Below are 25,140 nucleotides of genomic sequence, written 5' to 3' on the forward strand. Positions count from 1 at the left end.
ACTGTCTCAGCTTAAGGCCATTCCCTCTGGTCCTCTCACAGCAGGTACAGCAGAAGAGAATGGCCCCCACCTCACTACAACCTTTTTAGGTAGTTGTAGAGAGTGAAGAGTCCGCTCATCCAATCCACAAGCAGCCATTTTTTCTAGGAGGATGCTGTGGGAGAGTGTCAAACACTTTACTGAAGTCCAGATAGAGCACATCTACAGCCCCCCCCTCATCCACCAAACAGGTCACCTTGTCACAGAAGGACATGAGGCTGGTCAAACAGGACCCGCATTTCACAAATCCATGTTGTCTGGGCTCGATCCCCTGGTTGTCTTGTAATGGCACTCAGGATGCTCTCTTCTATAACCTTGCCCCAAACAGAGATATGGCTGTCAGGCCTGTACTTCCCTGCATCATCATTCTGATTCTTGTTGTAGATAGGCACTACATTTACTAATTTCCAGTAAGTTGGAACTGCTCCAGTTAACCAGGACTGCTGGTAGATCATTGAAAGTGGTCTGGAAAGTTCTTTTGCCAGTTCCCTGAATACTCGGGGGTGGATCCCACTAGGGTCCATAGACATGTACATGTCTAATTGGCACAGCAGGTCACTAACCATCTCTTCCTGGAGTATGGGGGCTTCACTCATCTCCCCATTATCAACTTCTAGCTCAGGGAGCTGAGTATCCTGAGGACAACTGGCCTCGATATCAAAGACTGGAGCAAAGAAGGCATTAAGTACATATGCATGTGTATATATGCTCACATTCCTACTCACACATACTCATGTAATATATATATGCAATGTTCAGTGTCCCCTAGAGCAAGAGACTTAGACAACACATTGGGGACTGACCTTCAGAGCACCTATGGTTAGAAACAGAAAGGTTGGGAGAGCCTCCAACACCCCAGAGGAAACCTCATACACATTTTGAGCAGCTCTGCTCTATCCCGCCGCTTGTGCTACTACCATGCAACTACACAAAAATCAGCTGTAAACCACACAGGAAACTGATCCCAGGTGAAAACGGTCTAGCAAGAGCTACAAACCCAATACAGACTTTAAAATTAGAGCTTCATTTCCCAGCTTGGTTCTGAATGCAGCCACAGAAACAGATGGCAAAATGAAGAGGGTTGATTTGGGGATGGAAGGTAAGCAGTCAAAACTTGCACTGGAACATCTGTCCAAACTGCAGTTTTCAGGGACTCAAGAAAGGAGGTAGAAAAAAAACAAAACCACAAACTTTTTTTTTTGGAGTTTTGAAGAGACTAGTAGGATCTACGCATACCATACTGATAGGACATAGCTTTGTTTGATAAACCAGTAATTTGTCTGGAACCAGGAGCTTAGGGCTGCAATCTTCCCCTAGCTGGCTCAGCATCCCAGTGCACCTACTCAAGGAGTGCCTCCTCACCTGAGTCAAGGCGGGCACATCTCCCAGCATCTGCCTTTTCAGCATCTTTGCAACTTTAATGTTTCAGTCCTTGAAACAAAAAGGGAGAGCAGAAGTGAAATTGCTCAGGTTTGCAGATTACTCCACGTTCTTGAGGAAAAAATGACACGGAGGTACAAAAGTCTATGATGGGAGTCCCACTCAGAATACAGAACTACCCGAAATCTAACAAGAGGGATCGCTCATACGCCACCATGCTTGCATTTCTTTTTGTGATATTTAAGGTACATCTTACACCAACTGAAGTGAGAGCTCCTCCAGGGCACAAGCTCTGTGAAGATCAGAGGCCATTTCCATTCTTCCCCGTGCACTTCCTGATAGATCAGCTTTGCTGTGCCATGTACCAGCTTATCATGCAGATTCACATTTAAATTGGAAATGCATTACAAGCCAAGGAGAGTAATTTCCTGGGGTGGGATTCAGCTCCTCCATCTTAAGGCATCTGCAATGTAAATGTCTCTATCTGAGTTTGGCACCTTAGGCTTCCTTTACAGTCAGTGAAGAGAAATAAACTTTTTAGGGTGCAATTCATCTGATATATTTTAAAGGTCTTAACATGAGAAGGAAAGGAATCATGCCTCAAAAGTGCCTTCCTCTTTCCATTAGACAGAAGGCCAGTTCAAATTATTAGCTTGCACACAGACATCTCTGTTCAACCAGATAAACAGAACCTACCTCATCCTTCTTTAAAAAGCAAACCAAAAAGAAAATAAAACCCAACAAAACCAAACAGAAAAACCCACCCCAAAAAAACCCCCACAAAATCAAAACAAAAGACCACAAAAGCCACACACACTAATTCCCCAGCAAAAGCGAGGTGCAGAATAAAAGAATAAAATTATAAAAATACCAATTAGCTAAACAAACAGGCCAGAACAATGCCTGTTTCCTGTGCACCACACTTCAGCATTGCAATAAAAGCTTGCTAATGAGCCTGTTAACTGCACCAGGCTTATTCACCAGCAGCCTACAGCAGAGACCAGCCAACGCATCCTGGTGGATGCCCCCCAGATGCAGCAGCATCTCTCTCTGTGCAGTTCAACCCAACTCAGTGACTGAGCAGATACCAGGAAAGCATGCAGGCTGCTAACTGGGATGCTTTTCTAGATACTCAACCGGCTTGAATAATTTTGTTTAGTTATTTCAGGAAGAAGAGAAAAAGGTAGTCACAAGAACGCCATACTCATCAAAAAGTAGCCAGCAGAAGCTCAAGCAATTTGGAGCCAAGGTTAGTTGTAAGGAAAAGCTAAGCATTTGTCAGGATAAAAATATACAAAAGTAGGATCCAAGCATCAACCACTATTTCTGCATAAAGTAATAAATTTTTAAAAAAAGTTTTGTGTCTTTGTTTCTTTCATATTCAAGGTATTACAGGTATTATTTCTGGAACCCCAATTTCTAAGGTATCTCCAAAATTCACAGGCTTTGGTACATAATGATTTTGGTGAAGTCACTGTACACATGCAACTTTCCACTGGAATGTTCAAACATCATTTTCAATCAGTGACATACTTAGAACTATCTAAAGAGAAAAGACACGAAATTATAAAGGTCAGCACTGGGACTGAAGGAAGTTCTGCAGATGAATCATGGGGCACAAGGGGATTACACTGTGCCACACGTACAAGTAAAGTCAATACTTCTGCTGCTTGTATCTGCAAGCAACGCTCCTGTTAATCATAACATTATAACATATATAATACATAAGAGGTACATAATAACCTGTGAGTTATTAGGTATAGGTAAAATAAAGTGATAAGGAATTGCCCTTTTTAAAGAAACTTCAATTTCCCACATATTTTAGCAATATTATGAGTCACCACTAAATCACTTCTCCAATGTGTCTCCAAATTGAACGAAGCAGATATTTGCAAGCCTCTTCAAGTAGATTCACCCTTTACTTTTCTAGGCAACCTCTTATATGACTAATGTGCAGGAAAATTCAACTCCACAACATTCAGCTCTCAATTAGAGGCTATTTTTAATTAGCTACAAACACTATATCCAAAGGGTGTATCAGCAGCAACTGGCCTGAATCAACACACAGCTTTTGAGGAAAACAAACAAAGCAAGCCCACACAAGAAAACCTCTGCTGGCCTTCGTCCAGGCAAGTAAACTAAGGGACATTTCCATTTTAATTCGAAGATTTCAGAGGATCAGTCAAAGCCAAATTAATTAGGGAAAGACAGCTTCTTCTCAGCCTAAAAATGGAAACAGACTCTTTACTATACACTTACCTGACGAGTAGTACAGAGACAACAAAATCATATTAATATGAAAAAGTAGGAAATACATTTTTAACTGGTCTGATACCCTAAAGAGTAAATAAGATGAGATCAGATCAGCACGGTGGTGAGAAAACTCAAAAGGGAAGGAGAAAACAGAAAGTCCCTTATAATCTCTCACTGCATCCAGAAAATGGAGGCAACCACAAGGCTATCTGCTCATTCTCCTCCATCAGCACATGCCAGTATCATTTTTGCCAAGATGTAACACCAGCACCTAGAGCTGAACACCACAGTGTAAACATTGCAAGGAAACATCAAGATTTTACGTGATTTATATGTGCCTCCCAGCAGGTCTTCCCAGATGATGAAGTGCCTTGCCAGCTGCTGAAAGCTCAATACCAAGACCACAGATCTGCATTAAACAAAGCATTGCTCCTGCTGTTAGTTTGTCCCACCCTGTTGATGAATGATGTCCTCTTGATTAATTTAAATAATTGCTCCGTGTTAAAATAGCATCAGTAGATACACATTGATCATCTTTACATACCCTGAACGTCTGACGTAATGAGTCTGGAAATGGAAGTGAAGAAACTGCAAAGAAAACAGAGTAGACATCCAGCTGGGAAAAGGTTGGAGTAGCCAGGAATCAGCCCCTGCTCTGCTGGAAGGGAAGACACTTGTCAGGGCACAAAAGGGTCCTCGTTTCTCTCTCAATCAACAGAAAATTAGCAAGGAGGCTATAAAGTTAACATAATTACACAATGACCTTTGAACCTTATTACTGCATACACACACACAGGTTTAACTCATTGGCTGTCATTAGTCCCTTACTCCCTAACACAAAGTAGGTGTGTTAGGCAAAATTAAGCAAAAAAATTCAGCTGGAGTAGAAAGCAAGCAATGTTGCCAACCGGAATCATTAGAATGCACTGCAACACCTTGTGCTGCCTCAAGCATGGGCAATATCCCCTTCCCTAGGTTTTGTGTAATGCCTGGCCAGGTAGGTTCCCTTGAGTCCTAGGGTGACGGTTGTAAGGAGGAACTTTCTCTTCCTTGTGGCATTTTCCATAGCATTAGTTTTTTGTTACTTAGAATGCTGGCACATCTGGGACCTTCAGCAAGAAATGCAGCCTCAAAGTCCACGCAAGTGTACAAAGTCCTCAAATTCTGCACAGATGAATTCCAGACAAGGAAACGGGATCATAAAATACCTCCTGGTACAGGAGCAGCACTGCTCCCGTGTACCTCTGCCAAGGGCCACCACATCTCCCAGGATGGGAAACATCAGTGGTGCTTTCACAGTGTGCACCAACCGAACCAGCACACCCAGCACGTGTGGCAAGTAATTTTTTTTATTTAAAAAAATTAGGTTAGCTTTAGGAGCAACAGAATGCTAGTAAAAAATGCTACTTCCTTTTTTAAACAGCCACCCTAGAAATTTTTCCATGATGGATTTTTATTCTCATTTTTGAGCCTCACTGAAAGTTCAAAATTAGGTGAAATGCTATAGCTTGGCAGCATTTACATAAAAAAAAAAGGTACAAAATTACTATAACAAGTAACTATGGAGTTACTCAGAGCAAGTTACTTCTGCAGAAGAGCAAATGCCAAGTAGACTTTAGTCCAGTGAATTTTCCATCTTCCTTTTCCTGACTGACTTCTAGTTTAAGCAGATCATAATGGGATCATTACTTCTTCTAGCAGGCTGTGCTTTCATACGCAAATTTCATCTCCATAGAGAACCATTTTTAAATGTTTGGGTTTTTTAAGGCTGGATTATAACCTAGCTTCCATGTAGGTATCCAGATGAGACAAGGCCTGTCTGAGCACCTCACAGAGCTCACGTCAGAGCCAAGAACACCTGTCATCCTGTGCAACCAGCAAAATGGTTATAAACCCAGCTCTCCACACCGTTACCCTTCCTCTCTGCCCACCACCCATCCCAAGGGAATGATTTCATGGCAGGCAGTTTCATTGTCCTCAACATGAACAAGCCCTGGGGACACCATCTAGGATGCTCAGGAGGATTGTGTTTGCAGGCCTTTGACCCATGGCTCTGGACTTGCTGTCTCTTCTACAAAAACAAATATCCAGCTGCAGATTTATGGAAGAGTCCCTTAAATGATAGTAATGATGGAAAGTATTCCTCAAATCACCTTGCAAGCAGAAATTATCCCTCAAACTCAATCAAGCATCATGGCAAAATATGCAGGGCTCACAGACACATGAATTCCTGTACTTTATACCCAGCCTCACAGATGTGCATTTGGCATCTGGTGGGATTAGCTGTGCGCTAGGGTAGAAAAATATACCCATACTTAAAAGTTATCAAAAGGTCCTGAGAGCTGTCCAGCTTTTAAGAAAAACAATCACATTTTAACCAAAGAGCAGGGAAGGTGAGCAGCTGGAGCATCAGACACTGGAGGACTACGTAGTTGGCACCTCAGGATATCATTAAGGCATGGAGCTCACAATGTCTCCCAACTCCTGCAAGGAGAGGTTTTGGTTTTACCTCTAGAAGGAGAAATCACTTAATCACCATCTAACCTGATGTAAAGACAGCTGCTGTACAATGCAGGGAAGCAGCGGGGCAGATGGGGATTGATCAAAACACAGTTTTACAGGAGAAGCACTCTGGGACTCTTTTCCTTCAAAAGTGAACTTTCTCGACAAAAAAGGTCCTTTTACAGGGGAGGACTAAGCCACTCAGAAAACTCACACATCTTGCCCTAAAAGATCACCACAGTCCACTACTGAAAAAGAAAATTTAAAATTTCCAGGTACTCATGTTCCTTCTCAGTTTCATATTGGGAAAAGCAAGGTGTGTAATTGTGTGTCAACAGCTGAAATCCTATGCAGTTCATACGTTCCATGAAATTTTACCCCTGCACTGCGTGGAAAACTATAATGAAGTTGACTGTTTTGCTGGAAAACAGATATATACCAGTGCATGTCCGACTATGTTTCAAAAGTGGAAGCCCCATTTACTTTCTCCCTGATGAAGGGTCCCATGACAGCTGTGCCTAATAAGAAAGCACTGTGCTTTCAATCATCATGGTTTAACCCCAGCTGGCAACCAAGCCCCACATAGACACTTGCTTGCTCCCCCCAACAGGACAGAGGAGAGAATCAATCAGAAGAGAGAAAGTGAGAAAACTCATGGGTTGAGATAAAGACAGTTTGATAGGTAAAGCAAAAGCTGTGCAGGCAAGCAAAGCAAAACAAGGAATTCACTCACCACTTCCCATGGGCAGGCAGGTGTTCAGCCATACCCAGGAAAGAAGGGCTCCATCACACATAATGGTTTCTTGGGAAGACAAAAAGCCATCACTCCGAACATCCCCCACTTCCCTTGTCTTCCCCCAGCTATAGAGCATGCTAAGCATGATACCATATGGTCTGGAATATCCCTTGGGTCAGTTGGGGTCAGCTGTCCTGGCTGTGTCCCCTCCTAACTATTTGTGCACCCCCAGCCTCCTCACTGGAGGGGTGGGTGAGAGGTAGAAAATGCCTTGATGCTGAGCAAGCCCTGCTCAGCAGTGACTCAAATATCCCTGAATTATTGACCCTGGTTCCAGCACAAATCCCAAACACAGCACCATACCAGCTACTATGAAGAAAATTAACTCTACCCCAAGCAAAACCAGCACACCAAGGATAAAAACAAGGAAGATGAGAATATTTACCTACATTTCACATTTTCTCATTGTTGGACACAAGAGGTTTAATACCTCTGGTGAAGCCTGCCTTCCTTATTCATGGATTAGACTCTTTCCCTTAGTCTCACTGTTTTGATCGAACTATTATAAACCATAGGACTGCTTAAGGGCATCAGTACTGATCCCAAGAATCAACTACCATGATTTTGTGGTTTGTTGTTTGTGGATATTTGTTTGTGGGTTTGGGTGGTTTTTTTATACCTGCAAAATCTAAGCATCTTAAAAGCTCTAGCAAAAGCATAAGACTACTGATACAGAGCTAGATATATATATATGTGCATCACTTGATATGCCAAACCATATGCCAGCAGGGAGGTCCTGAAGCATGTAAAGCTTGATCCAAAAATAATTCTTGGCAGAACTGGGGCCTGATTCTGCAACATATGATAATTTCCCTACATATATATCCTATTCTCACACCTGTGCACTTGTGTTATCTTCTCCCCCCAAACCCATCGTAACTCCCTACACCAAAAAAAAAAAAAAAAAAGCCCAAACCCCAAAACACATCGCACAGCTGTCTCACTGTCACATCTATTATTCAAGAAAGGTCTCATTGAATAAATGTCTGTTCAGAGGCTCTAAACAAATTTCATTTCTGAACACCACTGTCTGCAGCCCAGCAGGCCATTTCACTAAGATAAGATCACACATTTAATCAAACGCTTCAAAAAAGAAATACACACCAAGTTTGCTTAATAACGCCAAATAATAAAAGTGCAGCGTTGGCAGCATACTAATTTTTAGTGCTCTTTCTTCTTTGAGGGTTGTCTCAATAGTCAAGGTCAACCGTACATGGGATTTCTTCTAATTAGGGCTTCTGGTAATGGTTAGACCTGCTTACACTCACCACTTAGCCATGGTTTTCTCTAAAATGAAGACATCTCTCTTTCATTTTAAATTAAATCATTGCAGCATCCCACCCAAGTGTGACACACAAAACTGCACAACACTGCTAATTCAATAGAGAACGTAAATGAAAGACAACAAAAACCACATCTTTGTGGTCAACAAGGAATCGCTCCCACAAATGTCTATGGTATAAAAGGAAAAGCAATTTACAGGAAAAAAAAACCAAAATGTGATTATCTGTTTGGTGTTTGATTACAGCTCCTACTGCAACCCAGCAGAGACCTATTTGAGTTAGAAATTAGAAGTGGACTTGGCACCCTTAGGTCAAAATACATTTTGCCATTTATTTTATTGTAGTAGTAAGAGGAACCAGCTCAAAGAAATACCATTACATTACTACTACAGCAAAATACATCTATATTATTACAGACTAGACTTTCATGGTATTCTTCACTAACTTGCCAGTTACTCTGGCTATTAATATTTATTTATTTGCTCATTTAAGTAATCAGCTTTACCACAATGACGACTGCTGAAATAGGCTTTGCTCCCAAATTACATGAACTTGGGAGAACCCTGGACCCTCACTGTGCTCAAGCCTGCAGCTTGAAAAGGGTCAAACAAAAGCTGGCATCCTCACCCTTACAGCCTGGCTCACGGGTTATGCTGCTCTGCCCTTCACTTGCATGGGATGAGGGAGCAATCAAGCATAAAGGCATTGGAGAAGACAACCCCCCATCTGCTGCTCCCAAATCTGAAGAAGACAAACAGCAAGGCAGCTCTCAGAGATATTCCCCATCATATCCCATTCTCCCATCCACAAACATCCCTGCAGACACAGTGGAGGTCCAGATTCTCCCCTCGAATGGGGAAATTGCAAAGTAGTTTAGGCTGGCATAAACAACCACTTAAGTCTACTGGCAAACATCTTTCTACATCTTTCAAACATCTCGAGTTTTACCCAAGATCTCAGCCGCCCTGCAAACAGAGCTGCTCAGGTGGGAATATCCACATGCACTTTGTGATGTGAGCCTGTATTTCTCATCAAAAGAAAGATACTTGCACAGGTGTAATTCCCTTGTCGCAGTGAAATGTTGTCTACCTTGACTTCAGCAAGGCTTTGGACATTCTCTCTCACAACATCCTCATAGGAAAGTTCAGGAAGTGTGCGCTGAACAAGTGGACAGTGAGATGGATTGAGAACTGGCTGACCAGCAGACCCCAGAGGGTTGGAATCAGTGGCCCAGGGTCCAGGTGGCGGCCTGTCACTAGTGGTGTCCCCCAAGGTTCAATACTGAGCTCAGCATCATTTAACTTACCATCAATGACTTGGATGAAGGGGCAGATGCCTCCTCAGCAAGTTCACTGATGACACAAAGCTGGGAGGAGTGGTTGATACCCCGGAGGGCTGTGCAGCCCTTCAGAGGGACCTCGGCAGGTTGGAGACATGGGCAGAGAAGAACCATCTGAAATTCAATAAAGGCAAATGCAGGGTCCTGCACCTGGGGAGGAATAACCCCACACACCTGTACAGGCTGGGGACTGACCTTCTGGAAAGAAGCTCTGTGGAGAATGACCTGGGGGTCCTGGCGGACAACAAGCTGTCAATGATCCAGCTGTGTGCCCCGGTAGGCAAGAAGGCCAATGGTATCCCAGAGTGTACTAGGAAGAGCACTGCCAGCAGGTTGAGTGAGGTGATCCTGCCCCTCTACTCTGCCCTGGTGAGGTCTCACTTGCGGTGCTGTGTCCAGTTCTGGGGTCCTCAGGACAAGGGAGACATGGAGCTCCTGGAATGGGTCCAGTAGAGGACTACAAAGATGATTAAGAGACTGGAGCATTTACAGAAAAAATTCTTTACTGTGAGGGTGGTGAGGCACTGTAACAGGTTGCCCAGAGAAGGTGTGGATGCCCAGGCAGTGAATGTTCAAGGCCAGCTTGGGTGGGGAACTGAGCAACCTGGTCTGGTGGGAGGTGTCCCTGCCCATAGTAGAGAGGTTGGAACTAGATTATCTTTAAAGTCCCTTCCAACCGAAATTATTCCATGATTCCATGATTCTATTTCTCTTACTGAGATACAATAGGCTAAGAGAGTTCAGCCTTGAAAAGAGACAACTGAGAAGGCACCTCATCAATGTATATGATTACCTGAAGGGAGGGTGTCAAGCGGATGGAGCCAGGCTCTTCTCGGTAGTGCCAAGTAAAAGGACAAGAGGCAACGGGCAGAAACTGGTGCACAGGAAGTTCCATTTGAACATGAGGAAGAATTTCTTTACTGTGCAGGTGACTGAGCATTGGAACAAATTGCCCAGAGAGATTGTGGAGTCTCCCTCATGGGAGATATTCAAGAACTGTCTGGATGCAACTCTGTGCAATGTGCTCTAGGATGATGCTGCTTGACCATATGACCCACTGTGGTCCCTTCCAACCTCTACAATTCTGTAATTTTAGCCTCCCTTTGGGAAATTGGAGATGTTGTAGAGAAAAGGGCTCCCCACTCCTGCAATCAAAATGCCTCGCACAGGCTTTAGAAAGACTCATTGAAAATTGGTGACCTACTTAAGGAGATCTATAAAGTGTATTACAATTGTAGTTGTGGATCCCTTGTCAAAAAGTCACAAGTTATCACTCTATGCAGTGCAATTGCTATATTTCAAATACCTATCAGGATGAATTTTACACATGATATGTATCATTTTGACTACATAAAGCAGTCATTATAACATTACTGTCCTTTACAACAAAATTTAAAAAGAGGGGGAAAAAAGACACACAGCCATTCCACACACCTGCATCCATTAAAGATAATCCAAAATGACGTTTTCTTGAAGAAGTCTGTGCTGTGGGAATTGCAAGTGCAGTAGTTACATCATAATTTCTCTCAGAAGGAAGTGCAATATATACACCAAACTTTCAGACTATTAAAGCCTGTGATTGCAATATCCAAAATCCAAAGGAATGACATTTTAGATTACACACACAGTTCCAACAAGGTCGAGCTGAAGCACAATGTCCAACATACAAATCTGTGGTGTGCTGGAAACAAGAATGGCTGTTCTCTGGATACTCTGGATAAGCCATCTACTACAGAATTATAAACCAGTTTTGTGCACCTCCAGATAGCCTTAACATAAAAAAATCATTCAGGACTCAATCCCAAAGTGTTTTGTTACTGTGGAAAAAAAAAGGAGGAGGGGAAAAAAAAACAAACCAAAAATGCAAAAGAACACACAAACAAAACCGGCGAACAAGAATTCACATTACGTGACAGATATATGGGTAAGAAAACTGCAGCATACATCTTGCTGAAACAAAAACACCCGAACAACGAAAACCTGCCCCCTTTGAAGTGAGTGGTGGGAATTTGCACCATTTCAAAATCACAATGTTTCAGTCAGTATCACACACACACACATGCAACGGCAGTGTGAAAGAAAAGAGGTTAACATGATCCCTGAAATTCTCCTCAACTGTCTCCATCAGTGAAGCCTATTCAAAGAGACAGCTACAATGGATGCTTTTTTTTTCTGTTCCCCAGCAGTCTTTGGATCAGGACAAAGTAAAAATAAATTAAATTAAATTTAAATAAAACAATTTTTTTTTTTTAAAGGGGAAAAAGGAGGGGGGAAAAAGAAAGAGAAAAAAAATAGAGAGCTATTGAAAATCTCCTTACAGGGTCAGCTGTCACTGGAATGCATTTGAGTATTCAGGGTACCCACCCATGCAGAACATCAAAAACTGGGCTTGGGTCCCTCCCCTATTCTCACGGGCTTAAGCCACGGCTTGGTTTGCAACAGGGCGCTAATAGCAAGGCAGGGCAGTGCCTCTGCAGCACTTGTGAACATCGAGACCCACCGATCAAACAGGGGCACTGCTTCTGCTTAAGGATTCACTTATGTCCTGGTGTCCTCCAACACAACACATCGAGTTCCTTAAAAAAAAACAGTCAACAGCTCAGCTGCTCCCAGAGCTGGGCTCCTTTGAGCTAAATTCCCCATCTAACCTAGATCTGCCCAAAGTTAGGTAGCATACATAGCTAACATGCCCCCAACTCATTGCTTGAAGGAAAATGTTGACATTCCCAAGAAAGCTGCAAACAGCACTTCTGCAACACAGTGATACTCCTCTTCTTCGCTCTGAGGGCAATGAAAAAAATCTCATTAAGGCAGGCTTGGGATCAGCAACTTCAGAATGGGAACAGGCTGCTACAACAAATAAGCAAGGACCAGCACTGACTCTGATAAAACATGTGGTTGCTCAGCAAATCTGAAAATGTGGTTGTTTTAGTTTGGTATTGGACTACTAGCCAAGCAACTCAGTTAAAATTTTAAAACTGCAAGCCCATGCACAAGTATTTAGTTATTGTCCATCACTGCACCAACCAAAAAACAATCAGAAAATAAATAGGAAAAGTTTTTCCAGGAACAAAATTTAAAAAAAAAAAATCCCTCTATGCATCAGCACCACCATTTCACAAACAAAACCTATGTATGCACACACACATACAAACAGCTGCAGGTACGTATGTCTGCAGGTACAATCTGAGAATTGCACCTATACCCAAAATTCTTTTTCACTTCCTTGAGTTTGACAAAAAAATCAGAACAGTGTCTGTTCCCCAAATCATGTTATTTATGTGTCTATTTACGTGTCTGCATATAATAAATGGATGTGCTAAGACTGCATCAGTCAGGATGTTTCTGTTCCACAAAATTTAAACAGCGTCTATTCTTGCAGTGTCCTCACCTCTGGAACTACCTTATTGGTTCCTGTGGAGTGGGAAAGGGACTTACTGTAAAAACTCACATACATGTGCAATGACTCTTACAAGCTACCTACTTGCTGTTGGTATAAAACAAGAGTCTTATCCAAAGGTGCCAGGTTTAGACTAGACCTCTTCCCAGAGCAGCGCTGTGCAATGCTGGCACCTTTGTGCAGAACTTTACAGTAGGGCAATTCATGGCTAAATTTTAAGCACCACTTCTACAGAAGCCCAGGGAGTCCTCTTTCACTTCATTTTAACTTTGCATCGCTGTAAGAAAACATTCATGTTGGTCTTTTGTATTTATGACATTTTGTTTTAAGTTCTAGAAATACATAGCTCCATTCCGAAGTTCAAAATCAATGACTTTACCTGATATAAATCAATGCAACTGCAATCAAATCAGTAAAGCTCTTACAATTAATAGTAGCAAAGCTATAACACGACCTACTCAAAACACTGCGAATAATACTTCAAAGCTGTTCTCTGACAGGTACCCACTGCAATGAATTGGAGTTGTGCTACAGACCTCTGAATCATTAGGTCTGTAGCCACTGAAATCATTCCTATGTAATTACTCACATGTTGACAAACGTGTTTTAAAAAAATAATTTTAAAAAATCCTGGCAGTGTGAGGCCATACACTAATGGATGGTCTGTAAAAGTATATTGCTCTTAGGCATTTAAATGAAATCTATAGTTTCATATTGCTTAACTAGGACAGCTGCCAAACTCTTCTTTGCTTCCTTCAAAATGGTATCTATTTCATGACCCTTGAAACTGAAAGCTGTCAAGTCTCAAACAAAAGTGTCTTGATTTTAATTTTTTACTGTTTTCGGGAACACATTTTAGAAGTGTACACTTCTTTCAACTCTTCATCTTCAACAACTGCTTTGTTCAGCCTGAAATGCCACCTCTGGCAAAGACATTACAACACAATAAGTAGAAACTTGATGATGAAGCCGGGGAATGTTTTTGAAAAGATACCACATCTGAGTTCCTGGAGCTTCTTTTGAGAAGATAACATATCTGAGATTCTTGAGCATCTTCCCCTCACAGGGAAGCCAAAAGTACTGCTCCACTGACTACACTGGGAACTCCATCACAGATGCAGTGGTACCTCCCTTGAATGAGAGTGGGCCTGAAGAAGTAGAGATGAAAAGTTGAAAAAGAAAAAAAAAAAAAAAAAAAAAAAAAAAAAACCAGAAAGACAAAGGCCATTTAAAAAGCAGTGTAGTGCTCATGTCTCAGCCAGAGAAAAACACAGAGGTTTCAGGCAGGCTGAAAAAAATCCCACACTGAGCACTGCTTAGTAAGTAAAACAGTGGTCCATAACACAATTAAAACAAAGTTTTCATTGCCTGAAAAGAGTAGCTACCTTGCTATAGCTACAGATGCTTGGTGCAATGACTGATAAAAATATCTGCCTTACAGGTAAAAGCAGAAGGCTCTCAGAAAAGAGTGCTGAAGAAAAAGCTGTAGTGTCAAGGTGTCCTTAGAGAAGTTGTCTCAAAAATGAACACTTAGCTTACAGCCAGGAGACACATGCATTTCAGACTGCACTGTAGAGATTATCTAGTGAGGAACATAATACAAGCATTACACTGCAAACCCGGAGGCCAAAAACAGGCAATGAGATAACGCCTTAGATAGAATCACATCACAGATTTGAGTAGGAGGTGGCTTCCTTGCCATTAAAGTAGCCAAGAATTAAAAGTAGATGCTTAAAAGCAAAGTTCTCCTTCTATTTCATCAGCCTGCTCTGGGAGCTTCCATGCCAGTAGGCACCAGAATGAAAACAGGGAGTGCTACAGCATCTCAGCACCTACAGAAACAAGGACATATTCACAAGCGTCTCAAGTAGGGATTAAAGAGCCTGATATTCGGTGCTGGTGAGGATCGTGACAAACATCTGGCAAGGCAGACATGACCCCAGGAGATGATGTAGTCAGAGGCCAGCATGTCAGACTGCCTTGCTGGGACAGGTATGTTCCTACAAATACACCAGAGCACAGTGAACTGGTGCAAATGACACAATTTCTAGCTCTCCATCCTACAGACAACTGAAAGCACTGGCTTCAGACATAGCAGGGACTTAAGTGTGTATGTACACTCTAAATTTGGCAACGTGGTGAACTTTTCATATTCACATCCCAGCAGGAAGGCATCTACCGGATGAGAAAAGGGCCAGCAGGGAAGAACTGGGAGTCCAAATGAACTACAATAAACATCTCTCCAAAACATCAATGCTCACCAAGTGTATCCCACCCCAATAAGCAGTCCATCATCAAAAGAGGCAGGAAAAAGCATTTTTATTTTGCAGGGCTGTCCGGATGTCTCAGTACTGTCCCAAGTAGTACATCATTATTGTGATGTCTAGCTTTCAGATGATCACTGCTCCAAAAAAAATTAATTTTTGAGGTGTTCTTCCAAACCTCTTGTGACGTGCAAGAATGCTCTAAGGAGTAAGAATTTTTATCAAAATCACTCCAATCACAGCATTGGATTGTTTCCGCAACCACCAAATAACATAATTACAACAGAAAAAAAAAAGTGAACTTATTTAAAGCATAGAAATCCTCGTGCCCGTCCTGCGTGTTTTAGCTTTTCCATGATCCATTCCTGCTCCCTGAATTCCATCACTTTCATCAATCATTAACCCATCCTTTATACTGTGTCACGCACTAAATAGCTTCCTAGTCAATCTACACCAGTCCCAACACTATTAGTATTAAAATCTGCAATAATAAATCATCCGTTCCTAGGACTTCTCCATTTACAAAGACTTCACTCTCCTGTGTGCATCTCATTTATTCGTATTGATGATGCATACACTCATGCTCTGAATGTGAAAACCCTGACAGCACCATCAGGCCCTCCAACTGAGTGTTGTCTAAAGCTAAAGGTCATGCATATTCCTCTTCAGTCCTGGCTTACCTGCCTCTAAATATTTATTTATTTATTTATTTATTTATTTTTGCAACAGCCCTGCAACGCTGGGAACACGCAGACACCCAGCTCATCAGGCAGCCGGCTGGATCCGTGTGCCTGCATCTTCACCTACAAACCTGCTTGCATTTCCCTCCCACCCAGCAAAGAGCACCAGCTTCATTTTTCGCAACAGCAGGCAGGGCAATTCGTTTTCTCTTTCAGGAGCAAAAGCAATTAATGCTTGGACAGGCAAGCCGAGCACCTCTGCCACATCAACCTCGACCGGGAGAGACATGGTCCCCATGGCATCATCCCAACCTATGGGATGCACGGCGGAGCAAACAAAGGAGGGGATGGACCAGCAGGTGCTCAGGCACAAATTTAAATTTCCTAGGCTGAGACATAAACTACTTCATCTCCAGAGGGCACCGAGAAACCAAACCCCTAGGTCCCACTGTCGTCACAAAAAACATCTGAGCGAGGACTGTAGCCTTAAACTTAATAAATACCATTAAAATCTCATTGCCCCATAAAGCAGGACTCGGCATTTTCACTGTCATCAATCTACACTGCCATTTATCTTGCTCTGGAATAAATGTTAAATTAAACATACCCTCTCCTAACCACCCCAGGAAGAAAAGGGAAAAAACATATTTATTTAATAATAGAAATTATACAGAACTCACAGGTCAAGACTAGCTTTATAAAAACTTCAGTCCTTCTGGAAATTAACATACCAGAGATTTGTATCGACTTTATTTTTTGCTAGCAGGTAACAAGACAACAGTCACTTTATAGTAAACCAAGCCTAACTAAGGAAAAAGTAATCTTATGGAGCAGGAACAGAAGCAGCCTCAACCATAACAAGGGTGACTGATTCTTGTTCCCTCAGAGCAGTTGTTTTACCTTTAAGTAAAAAATACAGGTTTTTTAGGGAAAAAACCACAGCTTTATGGTGGAGTCCTAACCTGAACTTTATCTCCCACCATCAGTATGGGTGCACAGATTTTCTCCCTTCCTGATCTGGTATTCTCAAGTGAGGACTGCTGACTTTTTGACAGCAGCCCATTTTAACCTACAACACCTGGTTTACCCCCATAAAAAAACTCCATGAAAGAATTTTTCCTAATGAATACACAGTAGAAGCCTGTTCATATTGAGAACCCTTGGAAATGATGATAAATGAGCTCTACAAAGCACATGCTACTACTCAATACCAAGCAGGCGGCATTGGCTGTGCTCTTAAGAGACAGCATTCCACAATGAAAATGGAATTTATTTCTTTTTAACTCCAGGGAAGGTATTTTTTTTTGGTCACCTTTGAAAATTTTGATCCTACACTCTGGAATAATCAGGGCTGTAACACAGAAAGCAACTGCAACCAGCAGACTACCTATCTGCCTTGTATCAAGAAACAGATGGCATTTTCACCCTTTTTCTTGCATCTCAGCCTCCGTCTAAGCAGCTGGCTGCCTGGAACCAGAACTGTGAGAGTGGAAATGGCAATAACTCCTAATGAGTGATCTAAACAGGAAAGTAAATACAATAGACACGGGTTGTTTTGGCTAAAGCAATAATGATCGCTACAGTTGACAAGCAGACAATACATTGCTTTTGGCCATAATACGAGTTGTTTTAACTACCGCAGAGAAGAATCTCATGCCTATCAGGAAAGGGAGAGAAAGAGAAGCTCCTTTCTTACCTCGACATCCCTCGAGCAAAAGTAAACATCTGCCTATCCACAGGGAAAGGGTGGGGGTAAAAAACCCAACTCAATGTACTGGGGGGGTCAACGCTGCTGGGGGGAACAACTCTGGACACAAGGCTGCTGATGAAACTCATCCTTGAAGGCAATCCTTAAATACCCAGGGAACATCTCTGGGGCACTGTACCTACATCTTCATTAGCAATAATGGGCACCAGCTCGATGTAAGCTCCGCAGACTGGGAAACAGGAACGGGTTACTTTCTGGCTGATGGCAGGGAGCAACCATCAGCCTTATAACCGTATTTTCCAACTTATGCAGTCAAAAGATAATTGCAAGGAGAACACAAATAAATAATTAAGCGAGCAAATAAACAAAGCGTTTAAAAAAAAAAAAAGGGCATTAAAAACGCGGTTTTCTTGCTTCAGCCATACATATCGGCCCTTGCTCAAAAATCCCTCTGGCGAACGCCAATCCTATACCGTTAGAGCCGGCAAACGCAACCTCGCAGGCAGAAGGTGGGAAGCCCTGCACATCCCTACCTACGCCGTCCGTTCCGCTCTCCGGCTGCACGGGAAGGCGAACCTCGCGCCTACCTGTAACCCGGGGCCCCCGGCTGGATGCAGACCTCGACCCCACCACCTCATACCACCGAACAGGCGATCCCCCTAGCGCACACCCCCAGTTCGGCAACATCCCCCCACCCATGCCCCCTCTTATCCAGGAAAGCGACTGCTTCTCGAGGCACCCTTCAACAATTAAATAGAAACGTAGATCCGCGAAAGGGTGGGCATGAGAACGGGGTGGAGGGACATAATGAAACTCAGGAATTTCTCAGTGTAACACCAGCAAACCCACCGGTCCAACGCGGTGCCTTTCACAGAAAAACAGAAGAGAGAGTAGGAACAAAACCTACCGGGTCCCCTCCATCTCCTCACTGCCTTTGCCACCCTAGTCGTCCACGGCCAACCAGGCTAGAGCCTACAAGGCATTTCCCAACATGATGCACACCCCTCCTCTCCACTATCGTCCCCCCCCGCACCATGCAGACCCAGAGAGATGCTCTCCCGTTACCTGAAGGATCCAGCCCCCCTGAAGGCAAACTACCGTTATTATGGAATAATTCAATCCCAGCGAGCGCTCAGGGCGGCCGGCACCCTTCAGCCCAACGCAACCGAGCAAGGGTGCAACTGAGGGCCAGGCAAGGGCTGGTGAGCATCCATCCGCTGGGTGGTTAGTTACCTTTATTCACCTCCGGCTCCTGAGATGCGAGTCCCCATCAGATCCTCAACAACCTGCAGCAGAGAGCTGCTGCCACAATCCAGCCATTAAAACCAGGGGTGGGAGTAGGAAGCAGACCTGGCCACAGTACCAAAGCCCCCAGCCAGAAGGAAAGGGGAGGACGAGAAGCACGGAACGTCCCTCAAGGAAGGAAAAATGTAAAAAAAAAAAAAAAAAAAAAAAAAGGGAAGGAAAAAATAGAAGTAGAAGTCTCTCCTTTTCTGCCGTGTTCTTCTGCTACACAAGCTTCCTCCCGGAGGACAAGGGTGTGTGGGGATGGGGGAGGCGATCGCTTCCTCCTCTTCCCCGCCGTCGCCGACCCCTCTGGACGAAAGCCCCGCTCCGATTTACCTCCTCCAGGTGGGCAACTTCAGAGCAAGGTGATGTCTCCGGAGCCGGCACCACCGGCCAGGCGATTCGGATGCGGCAGAGTCATTGCCTGTGCTGCTGCTGCTGCTGCTGCTGCTGCCGCCTCTGCTGCTGCTGCTGCTGCTGGGGAAGAACAGCCGCTGCCGAAGAGACCACCAAAAAAAAAAAAATAAAAAAGGAGAGAAATCTTCCACCATCCCCCTTTCTCTCTCTCCCCTCCAGCACCAGCCGCTCTTCGCATCCGCTCCCCTGCCCGCGGCCCCTCGCTCCGCCGGGGCTGGGGGACACAAAGGCGCCCGCGCGGAGGGAGGCGGGTGGTCCTCAGCCCCCCGCGCTCCGCCGACACCCCGGATCCTTCCTCCTCCTCCTCCCGCTGCGGAGACCGCCAGCCCCGGCTCGGCGCGGGCGGGCGGGCGGGCGGAGGGGGCGGCTCCGCGGGCGCGGAGGGGGCGGCTGGGCGGGCGCGCCCCGCGCGGTGCTCAGCGGGCGCGGGGGGGCCCCATGGCCCGGCACGGCTGGGCACGGCTCGGCACAGCGCACAGGGGGAGGGAGGGGGCTCGGGGACCCGCAGCACCCGTGTCCCCCGCAGGGCCGGGCCGGGAGCGGGGAACGGGGGCCCGAGGAGGAGGCGGCGGGCGGCGCGGCGCTGCTGCCCTGCCCGGCGGCGGCCGCACGGAGCCGGGCGGGCGGCGAGCCGAGGGGCGGGGGAGCGGCGAGGGCCCGGATCTGGGTTGCGCGGACGCGGGCTCCACCTAGCAGCCGGCCGGCACCGCGCCGCGCCCGCACTGCCCCGCAGCCACCCCGCGCCCCCGGCAACCCCCCTTCCCCATCCCCGGCACCACCTGCCCCGCCGCCCCCTCCCGAAAGGATCCCGCACCGCCCGATTGGCCGCTCTGCCCGCGGATCTCCTGCCCAGGTGGCCAATCCCAGCCTGCCTACCGGGCACGGAACCGCTCCACACTGGATCCCGTCCCTCCCGATTGGCCGCTTGGACTTTTGGTCCCCATCCGAGCAGCCAATTGCAGCCTGCCTTTGCGGCGCAGACCCATCACCTGCTTGGTTTACTCATCTCCTAATCGTCTGCTCTGCCTACTGCTCCCCTTCCAGAAAGCTAACTGCAGGTTGTATTTCCAGCATGGACCCATTCCCCACTAAATTTCTCACTTCACGATTGGCCCCTTTTTACCCCCAGCCAAGCAGCTCATCAGAGCCTGCCTACTGGTTGCAGAGGTTCTCCCTGCTGCCCAGCACAGGGATGGGGTGCAGGGCAGCCCAGCATCAGCCTGGGGCCAGGGGGACACACTCCATCCCTGCCCTGGGACCTCTAGGAGGTGGGAAGCATGAACCCCTTCATCTCCAGAGAGCCAAGGACCTCCAAGAAAGAGGACAAGAACTCTGCCTCTGCTTTAACATTTGTTATCTTAAATGCTTACAAGGAACCTCTGGAAATAATGGTGCTTGGCTAGAAGATGATAAAAACTTTTCTCATAAACCACATTGTTTGTTTGCTGTTAGTTTTTGAGAGAAGGACTTAAACAAATCAAACTCTTTTAACAACAAAACAATAAAAGAAGAAGGGAAGGTTTGGGAAGGGAAGGTTTGGGAAGGGAAGGTTTGGGAAGGGAAGGTTTGGGAAGGGAAGGTTTGGGAAGGGAAGGGAAGGGAAGGGAAGGGAAGGGAAGGGAAGGGAAGGGAAGGGAAGGGAAGGGAAGGGAAGGGAAGGGAAGGGAAGGGAAGGGAAGGGAAGGGAAGGGAAGGGAAGGGAAGGGAAGGGAAGGGACGGGAAGGGAAGGGAAGGGAAGGGAAGGGAAGGGAAGGGAAGGGAAGGGAAGGGAAGGGAAGGGAAGGGAAGGGAAGGGAAGGGAAGGGAAGGGAAATGCAGTTTTCTAATTGCCTGAGTGAAGCCCAATGGAAGATCCACTCAGTTTGTTATCCTGCCCAGCTTTTATCCTGCCCAGCTTTTTCCTTAACAAACTCTTAAGGATCCTCTGTGATGGAGACCTGCTAGACCATCCTTTTTAATGGGATAAAGGAATTAGTTAATCTTGTTTGTTAACTCAGACCATGAGTCAGGAAGATGCTCACATATGTTCCTAGCTGAATTTCTAGTTAGACAGGCACAGAAATGTGCCTTTGAGGTTAAGAACTGCTGTTCAGCATTGATGTGCTGTGGAAAATTAGTACCAATAAATATAAATGCTGTTTTCCCAATAATAAATTCAGGGCTTATCTCACTGACACTACAAAAATAAAGGAAGAATGTGAACTGTGATCAGGGAAGGGAAATCCAAAAGTTTTAACAGATCTATCTCAACTGTTTCCATTTCCAATAGATCTCTGCAAAGTCATGTGAGAGAACACCTGTCCTTTCCCACATGGCTGCAAAATACCTCCAAAAGTCCAAATGAACGATGCACATTCTTCTACAGATGTTTACTTTAAGAAAAAGTAGATTTTAAAGTAATTAAAAAGCCTTTGTCCTTAGGCCATCGTATTTGGCTCACCAAAATTGTTATCCCCTGTGGGAAAAGCCCTCAGAGGGCTCTATCCTTGGGAAAGTCCTTTTTGGAACAGCCCTTCTTCAAGGGTCTGCATAGAGGAAAAGTAAATGAAACAAAAAACGACAACCAAAAAACCACAAACCAACAAAAGAAACCACCAAAACCCCCAAATCTTTAATATTGCTTCCATTGGGTTGCTCAGAGATATGAGATTCTCCAAGATATGATTACCTCTCTGATAATATTCACCACATATTCTCTGGGAATGAAGCAAAGCCCTACAAGTTGAAATTAGATTTCCTATCTATCTTTAAGCTTTCTTTTAATGTAGAGGTGAGAATAAAATCAATGCTTAGTCAGTGAGTAGAAGACAAAAAACTGCTAGGCTAAAAGTGTGGTGGGGGTGGGTTTTTTCCTCTCATAACATTACATATAATGAAGATGGGGAGAAAAAAATGATAAATTGTGGGGGGAGGCAAGGAAGAGGTTCAGATGTTGCACTATTGATGCTCTTTAAAATTGTGTCTCAGGCGTAATGCTCTGAGTCAGCCCACAAAAACTTAGACACAGAATAGTTACAATAGGTCGTGCAGTTGTCTCCAGAGGCAACAGGAAGATTATTCTCCAAAGGACAGTTTCCCAGTACTTTGTCCAGCAAAACTTGAAAGCTGTCCAGGGATAAGGTTTCCACCAATTCCCTTGAGTGATTACTCCCCAGCCTCATATATCTCACCGTTTGGAAGATTTTCCTGCTGTTCAGCCTACATTTTTGCATTTCTTAATTTCATACCATTACTTGTGGTTATGGCCCAAATTAATCAAAGTACTTCAATGCATGCTTAAATTTAGGTATGGGCTTAAGCTCCGTTGAAATCATGTACGTTGGTGTTTTGCAGGGCTGATGGATCTGCACACGTGTTTTAGCACTGTGCTGAATTGGGACTATGCATCATGCAAAATAATTATCCTTCTCTTACATATTTTTAAGCCATTATCCTTCCCTTGCTTAATTATTGATTAGATAAGCTATATATTTAAGCTACTTAATCTCTCTTTGTGTATCAGTCTTTCCAAGAGTCCGATAATTTTTCTTCTTCGGATCTGAATTCCCTCGAATTCTTTCGTGTTTTGTAAGGATGGATAATGAGGTATTGCAATTTAATGCCATATGCCAGGTGTGATTACATAAAGAGCAGTTATTCTGTGCAGTCAGAGGATATAACTTACCTTCACCAGCAACCCCAAAGTGCATTGATTTGTTGTGGCGCTCTATCATTTTGTAAGACTCTATAATCTACTTCTATTCTTTTCCATATCCATCACTCTGGGCATTCAGGTATTTTTGCTTGAAGAGGCAGACAGCCCTTAGGCCTTGAAATTCAGTGTGGTGTTTTACACCAGAAAACCTGTAACAGAACCAAATTGCAACCTTGTAGATTTCCAGAACACTTCCTCCCATGAAAAAAAATCACAATTTTAAGTTGTATTATTTGAATGTGTTCACCCAGGATTTTGGGCTCTCAATTAATTTTCTTCAGGAGGATTTGTCACACATACCACCTTGGCACTGTGGTGTTTGCTTCGTTAGTTGCTCATTATTCCACTATCCCCAGGTAGATGTTGATCTTTAATGATAATTTTATTATTTTATGGTGGTTTAAAATTAGGTTTAGTGAATTGTAATTGACTGTGATTCTGAGTCTTTTCTCTTTTTTCTGTTGCCTTCTTCTTTTTCTGAAGATCTGTGTCCTATTTGCTTTCTATCTTTCTCTCAGATTTCCATGAACTTCCATAAACAACTGTCACTGAGCCATTACATTCTGTAATGAATTACCTTATTCTCAGAGATGCATGTCATCTGGACCAGTTCATTGGTACATTTTCATGCTTTTCAGGCTTGTTACCAGTTCTGCACAAAATATACAGTGTTTTCTTTACTTCATGATCAAATATTATATGGCTTGTTTGGTTTTCACCTTTTTCTCCCAATGTGAAATATTGTCATGACAAAAACACGTGAACTGTAAAAAACAAATGTCATGGAGTGATACAAATAAACATCACGTTTCCTGCTATAGATCTAGCAAAACTCATCTCTACTAAACTCACATTTCCATCATAAAATCCCCACAAATCAGGCTCACCAATTTCTTCAACAGCTAATGATAGCTAGATATTTACACTGAATTAGACCCCGACAGACTGCACATTCTGTGTTTTCTTCTTCCTTATCATCATCTTCTCTGCAGTCCTGATTTAGGAAAGCACTCCAAGATCCCTCCCTACTAGGGAAGCACCTCATGATTTTGCATGCTGAATTTTCCCACACTTATTTTTAGGCACGAACCTCGGTGAGATCGCTGCACTTGGCTAAAGCAAAATTACAAAATAAGGAGTAGCTCACAAGCAGAAATCAGTGCCAAGGCTCACACATAGTCTGACTTTTGTAGTCTCTTCCTTCTAATACCTACCTTCATCTTCGTTTTGATACCATTTTTCTAGGTGTGAGAGTAACCTCAAAAAAACTAACAAAAGACCTCCTCCCATATTACATAGGAAATGCAACAAATAATAATTTAATTTTGAAAACACATGTAAAAAAATACTTTCCACCTAAGGCATAATGTTAGCCACAGCACACTGGCCAATTACAGTAGGTTTGCAGTAGCTTGGCACCACCAGAGCAGCACGAAGGAGAGAAAGTGCCATGGGGCAACTGGTCCCTAACATGCAGATGACATATTTCCTTGCAGCCTGTTTATGCCCAGTGCCTTGTGCAGCAGAAGATGGGTTCTCAGTGTCTCACTAACAGTGTGCTGCTTTTGACTGGGGTGGAGGTAATTTTCTTCACAGCGGTTGGAGTGGGGCTGTGTTTTGGATTTGTGCTGAACACAGTGATGATAATCTAAAGATGTTTTTGGTATTGCTGAGCAGGGCTTACACAGAGCCAAGGCCTTTTCTGCTTTTTATACTGCCACGCTGGCTGAGAGTGCATGGGAAACTGGGAGGAGACACAGCCATGACAGATGCCCAAAAACAACCAAAGGGATATTCCAGACCATATAACATCATGCTCAGTATATAAAATGAGGGGAAGAAGGAGGATGAGGGTGATGTTTGGAGTGATGGCATTTGTCTTCCCAAGTAACTATTACAGGTGATGGGGCCCTGCTCTCCTGGAGATGGCTGAACACCTGCCCGCTCATGAGAAGCAGCGAATTACTTTCTTGTTTTCCTTTGCTTGAGTGCGCTGCTTTTGCTTTTCCTATTAAACTGTCTTTATCTCAACCCACGAGTTTTTCAGCTTTTACTGTTCCAATTCTCTCCCTGATCCTACTGGTGGGGAGTGAGCAC

General features: G+C 44.2%; 1 protein-coding gene across 24 annotated transcripts in view; it reads right to left on the reverse strand.

Annotated features, from left to right (window-relative positions):
- The window catches only part of ADGRL3 (adhesion G protein-coupled receptor L3), a 512,372-nt gene extending 493,036 nt beyond the window's left edge, over positions 1-19,336 (reverse strand). For 9 of the 24 annotated variants that reach the window (XM_027725031.2, XM_039382044.1, XM_039382047.1 and 6 more), the window contains exon 1: positions 18,878-19,078. The gene's annotated coding sequence lies outside the window, so the exon portion shown is untranslated. Of the gene's footprint in view, positions 1-18,877; positions 19,081-19,267 lie in introns of those variants that run through there. The other 15 variants (XM_039382062.1, XM_039382059.1, XM_039382061.1 and 12 more) reach the window with 4 other exon arrangements.
- Between the last annotated feature and the right edge of the window lie 5,804 nt (positions 19,337-25,140).

This window comes from Pipra filicauda, unplaced genomic scaffold (genome assembly GCF_003945595.2).
Source record: "Pipra filicauda isolate LSUMZ 115617 unplaced genomic scaffold, ASM394559v2 scaffold252_size1811890_pilon, whole genome shotgun sequence".
NCBI lineage: Eukaryota > Metazoa > Chordata > Aves > Passeriformes > Pipridae > Pipra > Pipra filicauda.